The 21,518-nt window shown below is 33.5% G+C and overlaps 2 protein-coding genes across 3 annotated transcripts in view; one reads left to right on the top strand and one right to left on the bottom strand.

The window, feature by feature from the left end:
- LOC122397498 overlaps positions 1–21,518 on the top strand; it is a 241,687-nt gene that overhangs the window by 172,916 nt on the left and 47,253 nt on the right. The gene's annotated exons all lie outside the window — the stretch shown is intronic.
- The window catches only part of LOC122397497 (trichohyalin-like), a 204,641-nt gene that overhangs the window by 145,400 nt on the left and 37,723 nt on the right, over positions 1–21,518 (bottom strand). The window contains exon 1 of one of the 2 annotated variants that reach the window (XM_043396677.1): positions 1,132–1,596. The exons of the other annotated variant lie outside the window; for it this stretch is intronic. The gene's annotated coding sequence lies outside the window, so the exon portion shown is untranslated. Of the gene's footprint in view, positions 1–1,131; positions 1,597–21,518 lie in introns of those variants that run through there. 2 annotated transcript variants of the gene reach the window in all.

Genomic DNA, 21,518 nt, shown 5'->3' on the forward strand with positions numbered 1-21,518 from the left:
TAATTGTAAATTTTTCAACTTCTCAGAAATGAAGAAATCAAAAAAATATTATTTTAAGAAACTTCTTATAATATTTGAATCTGTGACATTTATAGAGCATAGAGAGTGTACGAAACACTGAATGAAACACAATAATTGTAAATTTTTCAACTTCTCAGAAATGAAATAAATCAAAAAAATATTATTTTAAGAAACTTCTTATAATATTCGAATCCGTGACATTTTCAGAGCATAGAGGGTGTACGAAACTAAATGAAACACAATAACCATAAACTTTTCAACTTTTCAAAAATCAAGAAATCAAAAAAATATTATTTTAAGAAACTTCTTATAATATTCGAATCCTAGACATTTATAGAACATAAAGCATGCACCAAATTAAATCGATTCCATAAATCACAAATTTTTCAACCGTCACACAATTATTGCGAGCAACCGAGTTGCTAGATTTTTGATCGTCGATGGGGACTCTCGTGCATCGATTCGAGCATTATATTCCACAAAAGATATACACTCAAAACTTTCTATAATATTCGAATCCATGGCATTTATAGAACATAAAGCATGCACCAAATTAAATCGATTCCATAAATCACAAATTTTTCAACAGTCACACAATTGTTGCGAGCAACCGAGTTGCAAGACTTTTGATTCGAGCATCGTATTACACGAAAGCTACACACACACACACTCAAAATGGTACTATTTTAACAAACTTTCTATAATATTCGAATTCCATGGCTTTATAGAACATAAAGCATGCACCAAATTAAATCGATTCCATAAATCACAAATGTTCCAACAGTCGCACAATTGTTGCGAGCAACCGAGTTGCAAGACTTTTGATTCGAGCATCGTATTCCACGAAAGCTACACACACACACACACACACACTCACACACTCAAAACTTTCTATAATATTCGAATCCATGGCATCTATAGAACGTAAAGCATGCACCAAATTAAATCGATTCCATAAATCACAAATGTTCCAACAGTCGCACAATTGTTGCGAGCAACCGAGTTGCAAGACTTTTGATTCGAGCATTGTATTGAAAGCTACACACACACACACACGCACGCGCGCGTGTCTTAAGAAAAATTGGTCGAAAGCGTAATGGGATCACTCACGTTCGAATCGAAGCTACTCCACCGTACGTGTCGGTCCCCCGGATGTATCGTCCTGTCGCAGACTCGCATCCGCGAAACTTCCACTCGACGTTCACTCCCTGGTTCCTTCTACGAGCACTTTATCTCCACCTTTGTGCGGCTCCTTCCGCCTTCGACCCTCTCCGCGAGAGGTTGAACTACCGGCTGGCTTCGCGACGAACACGTGGCGATTGTCGGCGGATTCTGTGGGGGTCCCGCGCGATCGAATTCGCGGCGACCGGTTGCAGGCACGATCGATCGCGGTCGAGGTGTCACTGGTTCGGCACCGGCGAACATCCTCGCAATTTATAAAGCCCCGTCCGCTCTCTAACTTCGCTCCGTGTGTCGTCCGGCTCGTTATTATTCCCCTGCCAGCTAGCTGATTCCCCCCGCCAGACCCGGTTGAAGCTAACGTTCCATCCACCGTGTTACACGCTCGCTACGAACCGCGACATCTTCCGAACAACGTCCCACGATCTCCGTTTTGCTCGAAATTTCGGACGCGGGGGCGGTTCGAGGGGACCAGGCGAGTCAGATCGAGCCATTACGTAAGGGTTTAAGAAAATTGTTAGGTTAAATAATTTCACTTCACAAAAAAATTTCAATGAGATACACGCACTATTGTGGGAGTTATGGTCGTTTGAAGATTGGACCATTTTTATGGGGGTTTTTCTCATTTTACGGGATTAAGGAACAACTTTTCGAATATTTTTGGGACTGCCACATATTCTTCGCCAAAATACGCGTTGTTTGCATTTTGAAACATTAAAATCGTCCAATCCGTTCAGGAGTTATGTCATTTTGAAGATTCGCATGAAAATTCGGGGAAGCATTTCTGGTCCTCGCATTAGATTTTCTCTTAGGAATTTTTAGAACATTTTTAGAATTTCTACGTATTCTATACTGAAATACGCGTTGTTTGCATTTTGAAACATTAAAATCCTCCGATCCATTCGGAAGTTATGATATTTTAAACATTTGCATGTTTCGAGGAAGCATTTCTGGCCAGAAATTAGATTTTCGGTAAGGAATTTTTTTCTCGAAACTGAGCAGAATTTCGATGATTTTTTTACAATGATTAGAAATGTTTTAATTTTGACCAAAAATTTCAGCACACACTCGAATTTTTTTCTCGAAAGTGGTTGGGATTTCGAGGGTATGCCCATACACCAAAAATGATTGTAATCGACACCTGCAACTAAAAATAATTTTTTTAAAACAATTTGAATATTTTCGATTTCGCCGAAAAAGTCCATCTTCTTGAATTTTTTTCTCGAAAGTGGGTAGGATTTCGGGGATATATCTATTCACCAAAAATGATTGTAATCGACCCCTGCAACTAAAAATAATTTTTTTAAAACGATTTGAAAATTTTCAATTTCGCCGAAAAAGTCCATCTTCTTGAATTTTTTTCTCGAAAGTGGGTAGGATTTCGAGAGTATGTCTATTAACCAAAAATGATTGCAATTTACCCCCATAAGCAAACATAATTTTTTCAGAACGATTTGAAATTTTTTAATTTAATTCTTTAGTAACTTTTTAACGAAGCCTCAAGTCTGATTTTTGCCTGTAGAATCCCCCATTAAAATTTTTCCCCAGGGGTAACCGAACACTCTGTATATAAATTTCAACTATTCTTGATGGAACACATCATTTTCTACGTTGTAAGTATGATATACAGCTCTGCGCGTAATTAACGGAATAACTGTGAATAGAAGTATGTGGAAACATCGCAAAACGCCATGCATTATTACGATGGTAACGAAAACAAACGATATCGTAACGGTTTCTGTACGTGTATAATTATCAAACTTTGGAGACGAGTTTACTTGCTGCGGAGGTGTTTTCAAACACGAGATAACTCGTTCCCGCTTAACAGGTTAATAAAAGGCTCTACTGGAATTGAATAAAGGTCGTGTGTTAAAATTGCTATGTCGTTGAAACTTTCAGGTGGTTTCGTTTATAGATGTACACACAGCAGTTGGGTCGAGTATGTTTCACGCATGGTATGATAAAGAAAAATTAATTCGATATCCCACCAATTTTTTTATAACAGCTTTTCCAACACGTGTAATTAAAAATAAGTAAAAAAAGTTAACTTTTAGAATGAAAACTCATTACACATTTTCCGAGATTCCATTATTATTATTACACACTTATTATATATACTTAAAAGTGGATACAAAAAAGAGGAAATATATATAAATAGAGTCTTTGAAAATGTGTAATGACTTTTCATTCCAAAAAGTTCTACTTTACCGGTACATTTTACCGACATCACGTCACTTTTGATTTTTTTCATTTATCTTATTTTTTGTAATATATATTCCCTAGTGGAACTTATAAATTTTCATTGAAATTAAGATATTCACATGAGATGAAAGAAAAATGAAAAATGCGAGTTAGAGAAATACTCTGAAATATTTGGATAATGTTTAATTATATTTCATTAATTTGTTGGAGGTCACGGAAGTTTCAATTCCTCTACGAATATATCGGCCAACGCGAATATTTCCAAGCGTAGATAAGTTTAAAGCGATTCGACTAAAAATAAAACATAAAGATCGCGAGTCAGTGCGTACGGTCGTATTTATGTTTCACGATGCTCGTTTTGAATGAAAGCTGAACAGTAAACTATTTACGTTCAACGGAAAATCTGTAAGGTTTCAGCCTTTACACGAAACGTGTGATAAAAGCAAAGGAAAAACTTTACAAAAAACGAGATAATATTAAACGATAATAAACGAGATGAATTCTGCTGCGTGATAAAAAAATGAAACGAAAACTATAATCGAATGAAAAGTAATAATGGTTCAAATTAATCGTCCTCGTTTTCTGTTCGGAAAAAAAATGAACACTGAGAAAAAATTGAACGAATAAAAGAGTAGTTTTATTTATTTTGTAGTAGTTTTAATTATTTGCAAATTTCTTTGGATATTTGGATATTTTTCAAAATCACACGTAAACTTCGAATATTATTTCCCTAACGAATGAGAAAATTCTTTGGATCAATTTGCAACGTGTGCATTTGGAGATGATTGAAACCTACATTTCATTTTTAATTCCATTGATAAATACCTATTTATACTTCCACAGGCAATTAACTTTCAATCACCGCAAAAATTACTGTAAAATTTGTATCAATAACGTAAAAGAATAAAAAATGTTGAGCCAGTTGTACATTTCATTTCTTCATTTTTATGTTTCCCAGATCTGAGATACCGCTTTATAAATAGTAACGCGATTTATAACTAACAGGTTTAACTCCGCTGTTTCTTCGATAAATAAAGTTATTTGTATCTACGCGCGAACCGCCAAAAGTAAAAACTCGAAACTAATTTTACATTCGAGCTGGAATTATAATAAAATAAATAATGAATGAAACTTCAGTCATGAATCGAAAGGAATCGAAAATATTAGATTTCACGAATGGCGACACGATGTACATACTTTGTTCCCAAAATCATAATAAATGAATATAAAATAGAAATTTTGCTAACTTCATTTTTCATTTTCATGACTCAGAAAATATGTTTTCTACAAAAAAAAAACTATCACTAACATTATAAAGTGTAACATGCTATATGTGTTATTAATTTGTACGAATAAAATATTTACTAAAATTGTTGCTTTTATTCTCTCATTTTTTCTATCGAATTTTGAATTTTTTTCAACAAACAAAACTATTTGTAGCCGTAGAAAAGCTACCATAATTAATTCAAAAACTTTTAAAGACAGTATCAAGTGACAAGAATAACAATTTTTCCCAAATTTTTACAAGGTGCGTCACGATTCCTACAAAATTTTATATTTTCCAACAAAGAAAAGATAACAGTGTATAAACTGCAACGATTAATCCACTAAATTTTAATTCGCGTTTTTAAACGAAAATTTAGCTAAAATTGCTCGTTTCATTTCCTAATTTTTCTGTCTCGTCGACTCGAGACATCTCTTTATGAATGGCGGCACGATTCTCGTATCTGAATTGTTCCAGTGCAGACATTTGCACGTTATAGCGGTTATCTCTTTCCCGACACGAAAGAGTTCGTTGCTGTACGTCTGCTTCCTCCCATGCGTCATCTTGCGTGGGAAAGTTTGTTTAACAAATCTCGCCGGCGGTTATCACGCCGCTGACAAACTACACGCCGCGAGTTTTAACACGATACACGATATAAATATCGACTATCGATCGAACAGTAGACCCAATGTGTTATGAATTATTCCCTGTCCCGTATCTGTCTTTAAATAAATATTATTGCCGTAACCGTTTTACGCAGCGGGAACAATTCAACACTTTTAACGATGCAAGAACGTGACTGCGATTTTCGAAAATCTGCGTCGAGATTTTGCGCTTAACAGGTGTCCGAATAGCGAAACGGTCACGTACTAGAAATTATTCCTGCCTATTCCCAGAGTGATCTGCTATTTATAGCTATTGCGTAGCTTTTAAAATTCTCGTTCAATGGACGAATTAATATACGTAGTGTATCGTATTGGAGACTTTTTTTTTTTATTGAATGCTGTGTAACCCTCTACAGGATTATTAGCAACGCATATAAATGCGTAATACAATTAGGATGTATACCTACATTAAGATTATCTGAATACACTTATCGATTGAAAATTATAAATTACAGAAAATCAGCAGCTGATTTAGATTAAATATACAATGCTTCTCTAGGAATTTGAAAATACCTGTATTGGAGACTAAATGTTTGAATAATTTTCAAAGATTCTTCTTTTTACTATAATGCAATGATGTAACTTATTTTAGAACATTTTCATTTCATAATATTTTTCACTTTTTTAGGTTATTTTTTTAGTAGTCGCGCCAATTGTACACTTTAATGCACGTGGAAAAGCTTAATTGTTTACTAATATGTTTTGGTCTTTGATCAAATTCTGCGGGAAAAAATTCGTAAGGTTTGATGGTAGGATCGGTTGAAAAAATTGAATAATCCTGAAAAGTGTTTGTGCAGGCTTTGTATCGTGATTATTCAAATCTTGAACAGCGAATTATTCTCAAAATCAGGGACTACTTGAGTTGTTATGAGACAAGAGTAGTCTACATATATTCATAGATGTGTTCTAACTGTATCTAAAATGTATGGTCTGGGGAATATGAGAAACATAGCTTTGGTCTATTTGAGAGAATTTAAGGCAACCAAATTCAATCAACTTCTTTGATGATACAATTTACTTATGCAAAACAAATTTTGAAGAATATAAACATAATACTATGTATAAATAATATCCAGTACTTTATTTAACACGTTAGAAAAACATTTTAAATAACGTTAAATTATAGTAGGAAATTATACTTTATTCGACTATATTAACGAAGCAATTTCCTGAATAGTAGTAAACAATTCTAACAAAATAGCGTAGAGGTTATAAAACGAGACTATACAAACATAATAATATGTACAAATGCATAATAATAACCAGTAAAAATTTATTTAACACGTTAGAAAAACATTTTAAATAGCGTTAAATTACAATAGGAAATTACACTTTATTTAACTATATTAACGAAGCAATTAACAGAATAGTAGTAAACAATTCTAACAAAATAGCGTAGAAGTTATAAAACGAGACTATGCAAACATAATAATATGTACAAATGCATAATAATAATCAGTAAAAATTTATTTAACAAGTTAGAAAAACATTCTAAATAATAGTAAATTAAACTGGGAAACTATATTCAATTATATTAAAGAAAGAGTTACCAGGATATCACTAAACAATTCCATAAACAATTTAGCTTTTCCAACGTGCATTAAAGTGTACAATTGGTGTGACTACTAAAAAAATAACGTAAAAGTTACGAAACATTATATAGCAAAAAGTGAAAGATATTATGGAATGAAAATATTTAAAAAAAAAAATGTTTTCAAGTACTATAGTTCTTTCTTGAATTATTTTATTCATTTTTATTGACCACTTATGCTCAATTATTAGCCTCCAATACGATACACTACATATCTTAAACAATTCTTGAAAGTTTCAAAATGGTGGAGTAGAACATTTACATTTAGGGTATTTTCACAAACAATAGAACATTAACTTTTCCAACAGTGACCCTTCTATATATTAGACACAGCAACAATAATCATTTTCTTATCAATTTACGAATTTCATATATTTTTTATTATTAAGGAGAAGAAAGTTTCAAAATGGTAGAGTAGAACATTTACATTTAGGGTATTTTCACAAACAATAGAACATTAACTTTTCCAACAGTGACCCTTCTATATATTAGACACAGCAACATTAATCATTTTCTTATCAATTTACGAATTTCATATATTTTTTATTATTAAGGAGAAGAAAGTTTCAAAATGGTAGAGTAGAACATTTACATTTAGGGTATTTTCACAAACAATAGAACATTAACTTTTCCAACAGTGACCCTTCTATATATTAGACACAGCAACATTAATCATTTTCTTATCAATTTACGAATTTCATATCTTTTTTATTATTAAAGAGAAGAAATTTTATTTACGTATTCAACTACGTAAAATTACATTTTTTTGTTTCTCCCCCAAGTATTTGATTTTGTCGTTTCTAATATGAATATTAAAATTCTTTCGATTTAACAAATTCTTTCCCGTTTTATTTTAGTTTAGTAGTTTGTGGATTATTTCATTGCTAAATCACTTTTTATCGCGGTAGATCGCTTCAATAGAAACTCTTCAAATATAGAATCTATAATATATAAATTATTTGCAAACGACAAATATTTTTTCGAGCAAAATGAAACGAATGAAAACAGACATTCCCCATATTTTCGTCACATTAGATTCCGAATCCCTGACGTAAAACATTTTACAACTTTATTTCACACGAAAACCGTGCAAAATTAAGGATAAGTCAAAAGAATTAAATTTTATCTTCTCCAAAAAGCAATTAAAAATTATAAAAATTCTGTAAAACTTATCACTTGTTTCCAATCTTAGTTCTCCATATATTTTCTGTTCGAGTTTCTTTCCTTAATTAAAAATATCTCAATTACTTGCAATTATCATATTCATGAAAATATTGTTTTTTTTTTATAGAAACATTATCTCTGATTAAAGTATCGCGACGTATTCGTCTCTGCTAATTCAATTCTGAACTTTCTCGCGCATAACAATATCGTAAATTGATTTATCATCGAGCATTTTGTCCAAACGTTGCACTCCTGTTTTAATTAATATTTGTCTCAATTAACATTTTTGCCGGGTGATCGATAAAACAATTCCGTTTCTTTTTCGTGATATCGATGCGTCCGATGCTTCTCAATTATTTACGCGGTTAAATGCGCGGGGCAAAATCAGCTCGTTAATCAAACACTTGATCCCGATGGCAGAAACTTCGTGTTTTATCATTTGCTCTTTTACAAAGCAATTGTAGAATTGTAATTAGAATTCGTTCTAAATAAATGATTTAAAAGCATCTAAAAATTTACGAGGACACGAGACATTTTTTAAATTTGTTGAGTAATGTAATCAATGTAAAATACTCCCAAAATAATAATTAAAGTGTCTTGCTATATTTACTATAGAATTTCAAAATTAAGAAACTTTGTTTGTTTGTTTTACCATCGTTAATATTAATCAAATTCTTTGGAGTCGCAGAAAATGTCGAATAATACGAAATATGATTTTTTCAATTTAAGGATACCAGAGCATTCTGAAAATAAGCCGAAAAAAAGGAAAAATAAAAATTAAATTAATTAAATCAATTTCCATAGATTGATTCGTGATATGAAAAGGATTTGATCAATGCCGTTTTATATTACTTTCTTGGACAATGGATGCATTCTTTCCGAATTTTCACTGATTTAAAGACGAAATCCCAATTACGTATTGATCGATCGTTTTCGTTGATTATGAAGAGAACAAGGGAGTGGTAATTATTTTTCAGCGTGTAATAGTCACGCGTTGCTCTGTCACGGCTGGTTAAAGATACCCAGCGTTATTAATAATTCATTCATAGCTATGAATTGAAACACAATCGACAATTCGTTGCGATCGTGTTAGTCTCGTGTCGCGAACGATCGAGGAAGACGAAGAACTGTTAATCTTGTAATCATACATCAAACTGTCGGTAATCATGTACATGGTGTACCCTCGTTTTTTCTTTAAAATTACGATTCAATTCCAAACGTGAATTTGAAATTGAACGTTTATTATCGACTGACACCGTCGATTATAATTTGACGTTCGACATTACTCGATATTCATTCATAAATACTAATTAATAATTACTAACGAATATTTCCGTAATTATTGCACTAATTGTTAGTTAAACGTGAATTATAAGCATTTTATTTAAATTCTCATTCTCATCTGATTTAATTGCAAATTATTCGTCATTTCGTGCACTTTCTTTCCATAATTGACTCGAAAATTTAATTGAAAGCCTCTGAATAATTTTCTGCGTTCTACGTCACTGCAAATATCGACATAATATCGCAACTCTATATTTATCATGAGTTTGGAGCACTTTCGATATTCGTAGAAATATAATTTCTACGAAGTAGAATATTGGAAGTTTGTGCATTAAAAGTACATCACGTAAATTGCAAATATTCTTTGGAAAAATAGTTTGGAAACTCTTTCTCTCGAGGAAGTATGAGATATTGAGCTGGATCGTTTTGCTGAATATCTTTTCTGGCGATCGATTATCTAAATGTTTGACTTCGATACAGTTTCTTAGAGAAGCGACAGCAATCTTCCATTTTCGAACAACCGTTCGTATCGACAAACTTTGAAGAAATTCACGGACTGAAATAGTTAAGAATTTGCAATGATAACATATCTTCATCTAAAGGAACTATTAATTTAAAAAATAAATTACATACTTTATAATTTTTATTAATTTTAATCCTCTCCAAAGAAATTCGAAAGAGTTCTGTTTTTTAAATGTAAATTTATGGTTTTATTGACGCTGTAAAATTGAAAATTGAACTCAATTAAATATAAAAAATAATATTAATCTGAGTATAAAATAATATACATATAACATCACACCAATTTTTACATAATTTTATACAATATTTTGTACTCGAATTTCAATTCTCTATGAAAAAAATTATCTGTTCTTTTCTTGTTTATACCATTATTTTTCACTTGTAATTTCAGTAGAAACTCCTACTTTGAAAATCTCTGAACCAAATCATTGAAAATTATAAGTATTAATTAATATAAATTAACTTTCGAATAGAGATTTAATATTCTCTCCTCAAATTCTGTCACAAAAATACTGTACGTTCATAAATAAATTTTGTCTGTTACAAAAATACTTCTGCCTAAATTGTTTTTTTTTTATCCTTTTGAATAACTGAATAACACGTAAATAATTCGGATGATCATTTTATGCAAACGTGTATGATTCTACGGCTCATTGTCATGTTCGATGCAAGTGGAATAGGCTTCCAAAGTTTAATCAGTCGGTTCTATACAATCAAAACAAAACAATGGACGTAGAAGCGACGCTACACGTTCTAATCGCAAAACTAATGGAGGATGACGGAAGCACGGTTATGAAATTGACGATTGCTTGCTCGGATACCAGGTTAGGTTCACCCAACGATTCGCGGATATAAATCGACAAAAATTCTACCCATTTCCATGTATAATTGCACTCGATCAATGCGAATCTGCGCACTGAATCTAATAAGAATAATCCGTCGATATGCAGATCACCTACATGCATAAATTATGTAAAATATTATACGGATATTCCATTACTAATGGATCCTTTCGAGCAGATTGAATGGATTACGAACGCGACGGGACACTTTTGAAGTGTTTAAAGTGCAAGTTTTTACGCGGAGAATTGCAAAACCGTCTCATCCAGACTGATAATCATATTTGAAGGTGCCCCGTCCGCGATGGTTTTAATATAGTACACCGTTTCTTACGAGCAATAAAATTTTACGGCTTATATGCGTGATAGCAATCGCAACGCAATATATCTTTAGACGTGACGGCGCAAACACACCGCCTCGCCGTCTACGACATTGTTTACCGTTAACATGTCGCTTTTAATGATATCACTGTTTAAAAACAGCGCGCCACCTCGCGGAATACCGAAACGCGCGCGTCAAAAGAACTGCGCGCAGGTACAAATCTAGGTACACGAGAAAGCTCTTTCCAAGTTCATACTACACGGGGAGAAACGGATTCAGACAACCGGCACTCTTTTTCCATCTGACCTGACACGATCACGGCAAACGTTCCTCGAGAGCTTCCGATAAAACATGGACGGCGGTGAACGATCGACGATTCAGCACTATTTCGCGGAGCCTACCACTAATTAGCAAAGTGACTGTTAACCAGACAATTTAAAAATTACTGAAATAATTTACACGATCGAGAAACTTTAGTTGTTTACCAATTTTTAACTCTGAACTAACAAACTAATCAAAATGGCTGATTCGTAATTTCTGATCTTACAAATTTACTCGACTGAATTTTTGTAAAATTACCAGCGGTCTTCTATAAGAAAGTGAATGGCTGATTCGTAATTTCTGATCAAATTTCTTACAAATTTACTCGACTGAATTTTTGTAAAATTATCAGCAACATTTATTGTTTTAATTCCTTTCGGTACCAAATAAATACTCCATAATTGTTGGTAGTTTTAGCGTTAAAAATTAATTCCAAATTTCAAATTTCTCGTACCAGTGTGTCTTTCAACAGCCTCTGTATCTCTCAAACTTGCTCGTAGGTAAGATAACATTGTCTTACCAAAACAAAGCACTTTTAACTATGATTGATTTTTCGACCTTATTAAAATCCTATTAACAAGGACTAATGAGTTGAGAAGTCCAATGCTATTGTTATCGTAGGTGTTGCTATGTTATTTTTGGCACTGTGTATAAACGTTTTCTTTCCAACAATACACAGTATTTAACTTTAGAATGTTAGTTTGTCGACCATGCAAAGATACAAAAATGAAGTGCGTGAACAACAGGTGGAAAAGTAATTGTATATTATTAATTACGCCACGCTTGTACTCTCTAACCTGTAATTTAATTAAAGTGTAGACATCATCCGTCAGTATTTCTATATAAAGTTCAAACGTGATAATTAAAAGTTGTTTACAAAAGGTTAGGATATCGATTCTGTACGACGATTTTCTCACACTTTATAAAAGAGTTTTGCAAACGTTTGAAAAACAATATTCGAAAGGTTTTTATGCAAGTTTTTAAATATTTTTTTGAATTATGTGAACTATGACACCACTTTTTTTTTATAAAATAAAACTCCAATAGTGTTGTTATGATTTAATCATAATACTTTTTCTTCTATTTTTCGCCTCATTGGAATAAACTTGCACTCTTAAAATAAGTCTTAAAATAAGAACGCAGGAAAGAGTAACTTCATTTTGTTCCGACCTGAGCGTAAGATAGGAAAAAATAGAATAATTATTTGAAGAAAGACAAAATGGAGTTTTGGAGAAATAAACAAATCCAAAGTGACTTGAAAAAAATGACGGATAGTCACCGTGTCTATAACAGACAGTAGGCAACGTGGACTTTTAAGAAGTGTTTTGAATATAAATGCGAAACGAGGAAAGAATGGAGAAGAACGGGAACAATCGAGCGGTGACTCGATAAAACGTTTCGCAGACGAGTCTTTAAGGTGCAAGGTCACTGTCCAGCCTGGTAATTGCAGTTGACATTGCATCGGCGCAATCTCGCCTGGATGCACGCTGACTGACTGACCGAATGTCAATTATATCTCGCCGCGTCAATTCAAATTATCGCCGTGATTGCTGTTCGACGAACTGACACCGACGCGGAATGACATTTATAGTACATCATCGTACTCTTGCTGTGTTCCGGGCTATAAAAACAACTGCAAACTGCCAGGACTTAAACGTTATTCCCGATGCAAGCTCGTAGACAGGGAGCATAGACGAGGTGTACGAGTAGACCTTGCACCTTATGGAATTGCGTGGCACAATCTGGGTACCATATAGATTTTAACGTCCTCTTCTCATGCACGGAGGTCAATTGAGAAACTATTCGTATTTTCGAGAAAAAAATTCTTCAATGAAAATATAATGTCTGACCAGAATATTCTACTGAAAGGACAATGTTAAGTCATAGAGGGGTTTACTGACCCAAGAGCGTACAGCATATGCTATACACCGTTGGAAAGGTCTCGCCAAGGCGAATCGACTGATACCATTTTTAACTTCGATATCAGATGGGATAATGTCGAAAAATGGCCTCAAAGTTCGAGATTTTGCGGTTTTGAACAAAAAAAACCGGTAGTAAAAGCCCATCCGGCCCGAGGGACCTCGGGTAGGCACCTGAGGAAAAACCGAGGGGTGTAAGCGATACTCTAGCAGATTGGGACGGCAAATGTGCCCCACCACCTTCATTTCAGTGCCGTGTTGGGCCTGCGTTTGCCGCATGGGCCCCGTTCCAAATGCCCACGGCGAAATCGCCAATGGATCAGTTGATTTTCATGAACATAATATATTCATGATAGACGATTCGCAGGTATGAGTTGGGAATGTGCAGGTTAGTATTCAGTATTCACATCATTATGTTTCGTTCAATCAATAAAATGTCACTCCATTCACTATTGAAAGTGACGCATTAGTCTGAATACTAACCTGCACATTCCCAACTTATACCTTGCGAATTGTATACCATGAATATATTATGTTCATGAAAAACAACTGATCCTTTGGCGATTTCGCCGTGGGCATTTGGAACGGGGCCCATGCGGCAAACGCAGGCCCAACACGGCACTGAAATGAAGGTGGTGGGGCACATTTGCCGTCCCAATCTGCTAGAGTATCGCTTACACCCCTCGGTTTTTCCTCAGGTGCCGACCCGAGGTCCCTCGGGCCGGATGGGCTTTTACTACCGGTTTCTTTTGTTCAAAACCGCAAAATCTCGAACTTTGAGGCCATTTTTCGACATTATCCCATCTGATATCGAAGTTAAAAATGGTATCAGTCGATTCGCCTTGGCGAGACCTTTCCAACGGTGTATAGCATATGCTGTACGCTCTTGGGTCAGTAAACCCCCTATGACTTAACATTGTCCTTTCATACGTATGTCCAAAACATCATGACTCGTGACCGGATTGGAGGATTTTAATGTTTCAAAATGTTCTATATGTATTCTTATCCTTATACAGGGTGTTCGGCCACCTCTAGCAAAAATTTTAATGAGCGATAGTAGAGGCCAAAATAAGACAAAAATCAAGAATACTAATTTGTTGGTGGAAGCTTCGTTAAAAAGTTATTAACGTTTAAAGTGCCGCTCTTACTGAATTTTTTTCTCGAAAATGCGCAAGATTTCGGGGGTATGTCTATTCACCAAAAATGACTGTAATTGAACCCTACAACCGAAAATAATTTTTCCACAACGATTTGCAATTTTTTAATTTTCTCGAATAATTTCACACCTTCTCTATTTTTTTTCTCGAAAGTGGGCAGGATTTCGTGGGTATGTCTAATGACAAAAACTGATTGTAATTGACCCCCGCAACCGAAAATAATTTTTCCACAACGATTTGCAATTTTTTTTCTCCGTTGAAAAATTTAGGCACCTAATTGGATTTTCAGTAAGGAATTTTTTTCTCGAAAGTGCGTACGATTTCGGAGGTATGTGTAATGATAAAAAATGATTGTAATTGATCCCCGCAACCGAAAATAATTTTTTTAAAACGATTTGAAAAATTTTTTTTCGCCGAAAAATTTCAGCACCTACTCAATTTTTTTTCTCGAAAGTAGATAGGATTTCGGAGATATGTGTACTCACCAAAAATGATTGTAGTTGACCCCCGCAACCGAAAATAATTTTTCCAGAACGATTTGAAATTTTTGAATTTAATTGTTAATAACTTTTTAACGAAGCTTCCATCAACAAATTAGTATTCCTGATTTTCGTCTTATTTTGGCCTCTACTATCGCTCATTAAAATTTTTGCTAGAGGTGGCCGAACACCCTGTATATCCTTATCCTTATATGTATATGATAGAGTCTATCCTTATTATTTTCTGCATTGGTATATGACCTCTATATTATAACTGTTCTAAATCAATCGTTACTTAAAAACTATTACTTTTATTTGTTTGGGTGTTTGAATATTCTCATGACAGCACAATTGGCTATTCTTGCGTTTACTCTTATGTTTAAATGATCGTCCTACACATAATTAATTCCTCCTCGAGGCAGAAAAATTGTCGATCGAATAATTACATAGTGTGACGACACTTGCCGTACTCGCCACCAGAGGGATCGTTCTCTCGCAAATACTCGTTTTTTTTATCAAATTATTTCTTTCTTTCAATATTCATTACATGTGGAATTTTATTTTCTACGAAATATCAAATATGAATATTTCATTTTTTACTCTCCTAGACAGAGAAATCAATTCTCGATAGAAGAACGTCTGTTTTTATATTAAAACGTTTAACAATTTTAGAATTTGTTTCTCATGGAATACAAAGCGTTTAATTTTTACTTGTTTCCTATTATTATTCATTATTAATCGGAATCTTTTTACTTTTTCTTATAATTTTTGCACCACTAAAGAACGTACTTTCATATGGAACAATGCAAACTATCGAAGATGATTTTAAAGAATGTTCTTTTTAATATTAATTTTATACAAATACTATTTTCTATTCAACGATTAAAATTCTTTATTTTCGTACAATTCATTAGCAGCAACGAGCTGTTTCAAAATGAATCTCAAACTCAAACGCAAAGAAATTAATTTATCAAAATAAATTCATTCTGGTCGAACATTTAAATGCACAGAAATATTTACTCACGATTGCGTACAATACCTTTATTAATGTACAAAAGTAGTTTAAAATGCTTTGCATTTATTCGTTTGTAGACCCGGAAGGTGCACCCCCGCAGTAAAACACGAAAGCTCCCGTTCTTAAATTAGTATTTCCGCGTAAACGTGCACGTCGAAATAACCACAATGAAATCCTCGGCGGCTTTTTGACAGGTTTACGGGGATTTAGTTGTTCACAAAGTGTTAAGAGGGTTTTCAGTAAATGTATATATGCTCACCGGTAGGCTTTGGTTGCAAAGTCACCTGACGCATCGACCCGAATATTCGCGGCACGAAAGCAATTCGTGGAATTTAATTAAGCCCCGTGTATTTTTTCAACCGCCAGCTTCGCCTACTTCATCCTTATTCCGACTGAAGTAGACGGGTATTGAAGATTCTTAGTCAAACGATTAACTCAAACTCAACGAAAGTGCATTTTACAATGACGCGTTTTAATGGACATTAACAAAACAGGATCATTCTAGCCACGACAAAATAAAAAATAACACAACATCTAAAATTTATACAACTTATATTAATTCTATTTGAGTTTTAATTGAATCGAAAATCAAATTTTTTTAAATGTTTCACTTTTGAAATAATTCTATTTGAATTTTTGCTCCACTTTATTATTTCGATAAGCAAGCACCAAAAATTCTCAAAATTTATTCTATAGTTATTCTTTTACGTATGACGACCACTTTCTCATTTTTATCGTGCAATTTAGAATTCACAAGGCAATCACAAATAAAGTTATACAAGCAATACGTCTCCTTGTAAATTATCAAAAAAATAATATTCGAAACCACGATGTTCCACTATGTATAATATAAGGAAACTTTTCTACAGTAGTGATTAAAAATTACGAAAGTAAGTGAAAAATTTCGTCTATGTTTATTGATTGATAAATTAATACTTCGTAGCTATTTATTTACGTTTAAACAAACACTAATTTTTTCACAACCCCATATTCTATGGACTATTTTTGTTCCCTAGTTTCTAATGGCGTTTACAGCTGGAGAAATATAATTACCTTTCCTAAGATGTACCCGAAGAGCTGCTATTCTCTCAGCGTACAATAAACCAGATTGAAAAGAGCGGTAAATGTAGTATCCATCGAGAAGAAACTCGAACTCTTTGCGAAGTCGATTCTTAAGGGTCGCGCGAATCAATTTCATTAGTTTCACTGTGGCTGTTTTCCATCTACATTCACTCGAAAATAAAGCGACTGCGCTGAATGTAATTAAAGGCACTTTTAAAGCATCTCTTGCTGTAGTACTCTTCAGCCTAAGCACCGATAGAAGTGCGAATAGACATCGATAGACAATTACCGAGGTAGAAAATTTTTGTTCGAAAGGATTTCATCTGAATTTTATTCCAGTAAGAAGAATAATAATCCCTCGAAACAAACGTTACTCGATTATCCTAAAAGTTAATAGCGTTTCCCCAATCAAAACATTATCAACAGTGTTGAATAAAAGGAAAAAATAATCCTCTGTTACGTGTGTTTTTATTCTGTGGCGACGCTTCCTGTACTCGCCACCAGAGGGACAGCTCTCTCACAAGTACTCGCTAAAATACGTACATATTGCTTTGCTGATGAATTCGCTAGCAATCTGGGTCACAATAAAAGTTTTATCAAGTTATTCTTGTAACACGAGAACCGAATTACGAAGAAGAGTGTTTTTCTGATGTCGTTCTTAGTAAGCGACATCGATAGATCACCGTTCCAAGATCTACCAGGCCATTACACGCTCTACGCCAGAGTTACTCAAACAGAGTGTGCAAGTTGCTAAAACTCGCTGAACACCATTGAAAATAATATTATGAAAATTTGCATACATACGTACACACGCTTTGAGAATACACTTTTGTCATAAAGAAACATTAATTCGTCGAAAAAATATATTTCTATAATGTCGTCTTCTAACAGATATCTAGAATAAAAGAAAATTTTTAGCGGGCTCTCTAATATAGAATTACATTTTAATTTTTTTTTTATAAAAACTCTAATTACAAAATGTTAAGGTAAAAGTTCTTCGTTAGTTTTATTGAGGTAGAAATACAGAACTAGAATCTAAATGTAGAAATGGACTCTTATGGAAAATTTCATTAAGCGTGTATAATTAATAACTTTCTTCGAAAAGTAACAAAATATAGTAAAAGAAGTTTTACTAGATTGCTTATTTGCAATAAGATAGTTTTACCTGAAAACCAAGTAAGTTATTTAATATCAATGTACAAAGCAATGTAAAAAAGTTTAAGTTAAAAATAGAAAACTATCATAAATTGAATAAAAATTTGTCGAGTGTAAATAAACAGCGCTTTAGTTACATTTATAATACGATTCTGCCGCAAGGTGTACGTTAAAAATGTTCCTTTATCGAGGTCTGCGCGAGGAGAACGTTTGAGAACCCCTGTTCCCACGCCATGGCGCCAGGAAAGAACGAACAAAGTTGCTTTGGTCCGCGAGAGATAACGTGCTCTCCACTCTACATCGATCGAAGATAAACGAGCGGACAATTGATAAGTAAATAATTCGTACCAGCAGGAAATAACTCTTCAAGATACTACGAACGGTTGTCCTCGCGTAGGAATAAAAAAAAATGTGTGCACGAAATGAATTGACTCGATCGACACACTAATTACGCGCCATTCTTCGGATGAGATTAAATAATAGAATTGCGCGTAAACAAGCAGAGGTGATTTATTATTGCCTTGTTCGTGTCTTGACAGTGATTTGTTTCCTCGACGATAAGACCAACGTAATGACATAATAAAATGAAAAATATAGTTAACTGAATTCGATTAATATCCCTAGCTTTCTGCGAAGACATTAAATCTGGATGTATTTCCAATCTTGTGAGTTACGTTGCTCGAAATCTACTTTTGTACTGATGTACGGTGTTTTCAATCTTTGTTGCATTTAAATACTAAACTGTATTGTTATGAAAGTTAAAAAAGTTAAACAATTTATACTTAGACGTTTTTTTAATTTATGTTTTATTCGAAATAAATTTTTCCTCGTTCAGAGCTACATACGCGTAATGTACTTTGGATATTTAGTCATTAAATTAAATATAGCATGTTAAAAAAATCTTTAAGCGAGAAAAACTATACAAAGCAAAATTAAATCCAGTTACATGCAGAGAGGGAGGTTGTTTAGAATTAAGTGAAAGATGATATACTTAAGGTACTGGGATCACATTTAAGTTCGCTGCAACCACTAGTACTTGTCAGTGGTGAGTCTGTGTTTATCACCTTAGACGATTGGAATATTTGGAAGTCGTTCGAGGAATGTATACATAACAACCGAGGGGTCTGGTCGAGCGCTTGTGAGAGCGTGAGCCCTCTGGTGGCGAGCATGGGAGGTTACGCCACAACACCTACGATACTCTTGAGAATCTGGTCAAAGCCCCAAATGCATTCACCCTGACACGTGTCACCCCTTTAAAAAGGAGTATATAATTTTTTCAAGCGCCACAATTAATTTGAAGCTTTTTTCATTGTTTATAAGCAGGCATAAAAAATACCACGTTTGGGTTAACCCATTGTCAGTGATTCTATTTCTTGGCCACCTTCGATCGAACTACACACTCTTGCGAAAAGAACGCCAATACAATTTCCGTCTGTTCGCTGAAAGTGTGATTGTAAGTTACGGCACTCAAGCCGTGGCAGATAATTGCATTCCTTGGCGAAACTTCTTGCGTTAACTCTCCTTTCAAAATTGCTATTCGTCGAAATCTATGGCCCAGCCTGAGTGTAGTCTATATAAACTTCATCTTCCAGCAACCATCCACATTAAGAGACAAAAAGTATAGAATTTGTTCAGAATTGTTGCAACTTGGAAATACGATGGGTAGAAGTTCCCAGATGTTTTATTAATTGTTTATTCGAGAGTTAAATTACATCTTTCGTTATTTCCTTTACACTTTATAACAAGATTCTTAACTCACAAGACTGAAGAAGGAAACTCAATATTATTTGATTTTTAAGTAATTTTTACAATTATTATTCGTTTACTCGTCTTTACCAATTACCAAGTAGGTAAACTTTTTATTATAATCACTTGAATAGGTCTATGATTCGTATGAATTCAAAAGAAATCCAATACTTTGAACAAATATTACTGTACCTTTAAAGAGAAAGAAGTTAGAAACTAAAAAATAGTACGATCCTCGCATTTCAATATTTTTAACGTGGAGGTTACATTCGTTTGAATAAACTGTATTTAGAGTTTGTTATTGCGAGACATTTAACACGAAGTTTCACTGAACATTAAAGAAGATTATATTTAAGAAGTTTAATGCGATGTAATTGTTTCAATTAATGAATATGTCTGGAAATCAAGGACATAACATCGTCATATAAAAATGGAGGATTACTGAACCGTTTAATACGAACTCCTTTAATTAAAAGCTCGACGGAGTGGTTAATTGAAGACGTTTATCCTTCGTTTTGCATTGTTTCGAAAGAATCAGATAAATCACTTTGATAGCTAAGTGGTGAGAATCGTGATGAGGAATGTTATGCATAGAAATATGGAAATTTCTAACTCATTTTCTATAATATAACGAAATATTTTGTGCAGCTATAAACTTTTACTATTTTTTCATACTGAACAAAGTTACGAAGCGTGTTATCTTTTTATTGCGGATTGTAATTACCACGTAAACATGCGTAACCATACTCAACGAGTAGAACAATAAAAAATAAAACGAAGAATAAATACACAATTTAAAGCAGAAACTTTTAAACGTATTTTTGCAAAATGTGTTGATAATTTAAAAAGTTAAATGAGAAAATGTGGGATTTGTTGGATCGATTACTAGGAACAAGTATTTTTATACTTATTTTGTTTCAAGAACCGTGTAATTTTATGGTTTTTTCCCCACAGTAAGATTAAAAATTTTGAGTTCATGAACTGTTATTTTATATATTTATTCTAATTAATTTGTTGTTTCTCTGACATAACTGAATCAACCTCAAACAATAATTATCGACAACCAGTGTAAGTATTATATATTTTGAATAGTATGTTTTTACAAATATTTATTATAACACATTCAGAAGCATCAAGAGAATAAAATAATCATCAATGACATTCATAAAGAATTTTCTAGTTTAATGAACAAAAAAAAAAAGTAGTGTAACTGTCGAAGAATATTGAACAGAAAGGAATTTAATTACTTCGTTGGAAGAACTGCGAACAATGGAACGTTAAGATTTCGCTGTTGCAATTTTGTTCCGGAGGTATTTTATAGAAAGATTTCATACTGAGGAGAGAGAGGTAATAAACGTTCTTGCTAAAATTTATTAGAAAACGTTTCCTTACATTCGACTATTTAAGGGGGAGGAAACGTCTATAGTGTTGGCAAAATTAAATAACAAGCCACATGTTGGCGACATTTATGGATCGCTTATATGTATTTTCCCAAATATGCGAGAGATAATTACGTAAGTAAAATTTACGAGCAAGTCGCTGGGCAATGTTGAGCCAAATTACATCAACGATGTCTTATAAGTCTATGCTTTGATATAATTGGATTATAAA

Source organism: Colletes gigas, unplaced genomic scaffold (genome assembly GCF_013123115.1).
Source record: "Colletes gigas isolate AHSC1104 unplaced genomic scaffold, ASM1312311v1 Colletes_gigas_Sc00009, whole genome shotgun sequence".
NCBI lineage: Eukaryota > Metazoa > Arthropoda > Insecta > Hymenoptera > Colletidae > Colletes > Colletes gigas.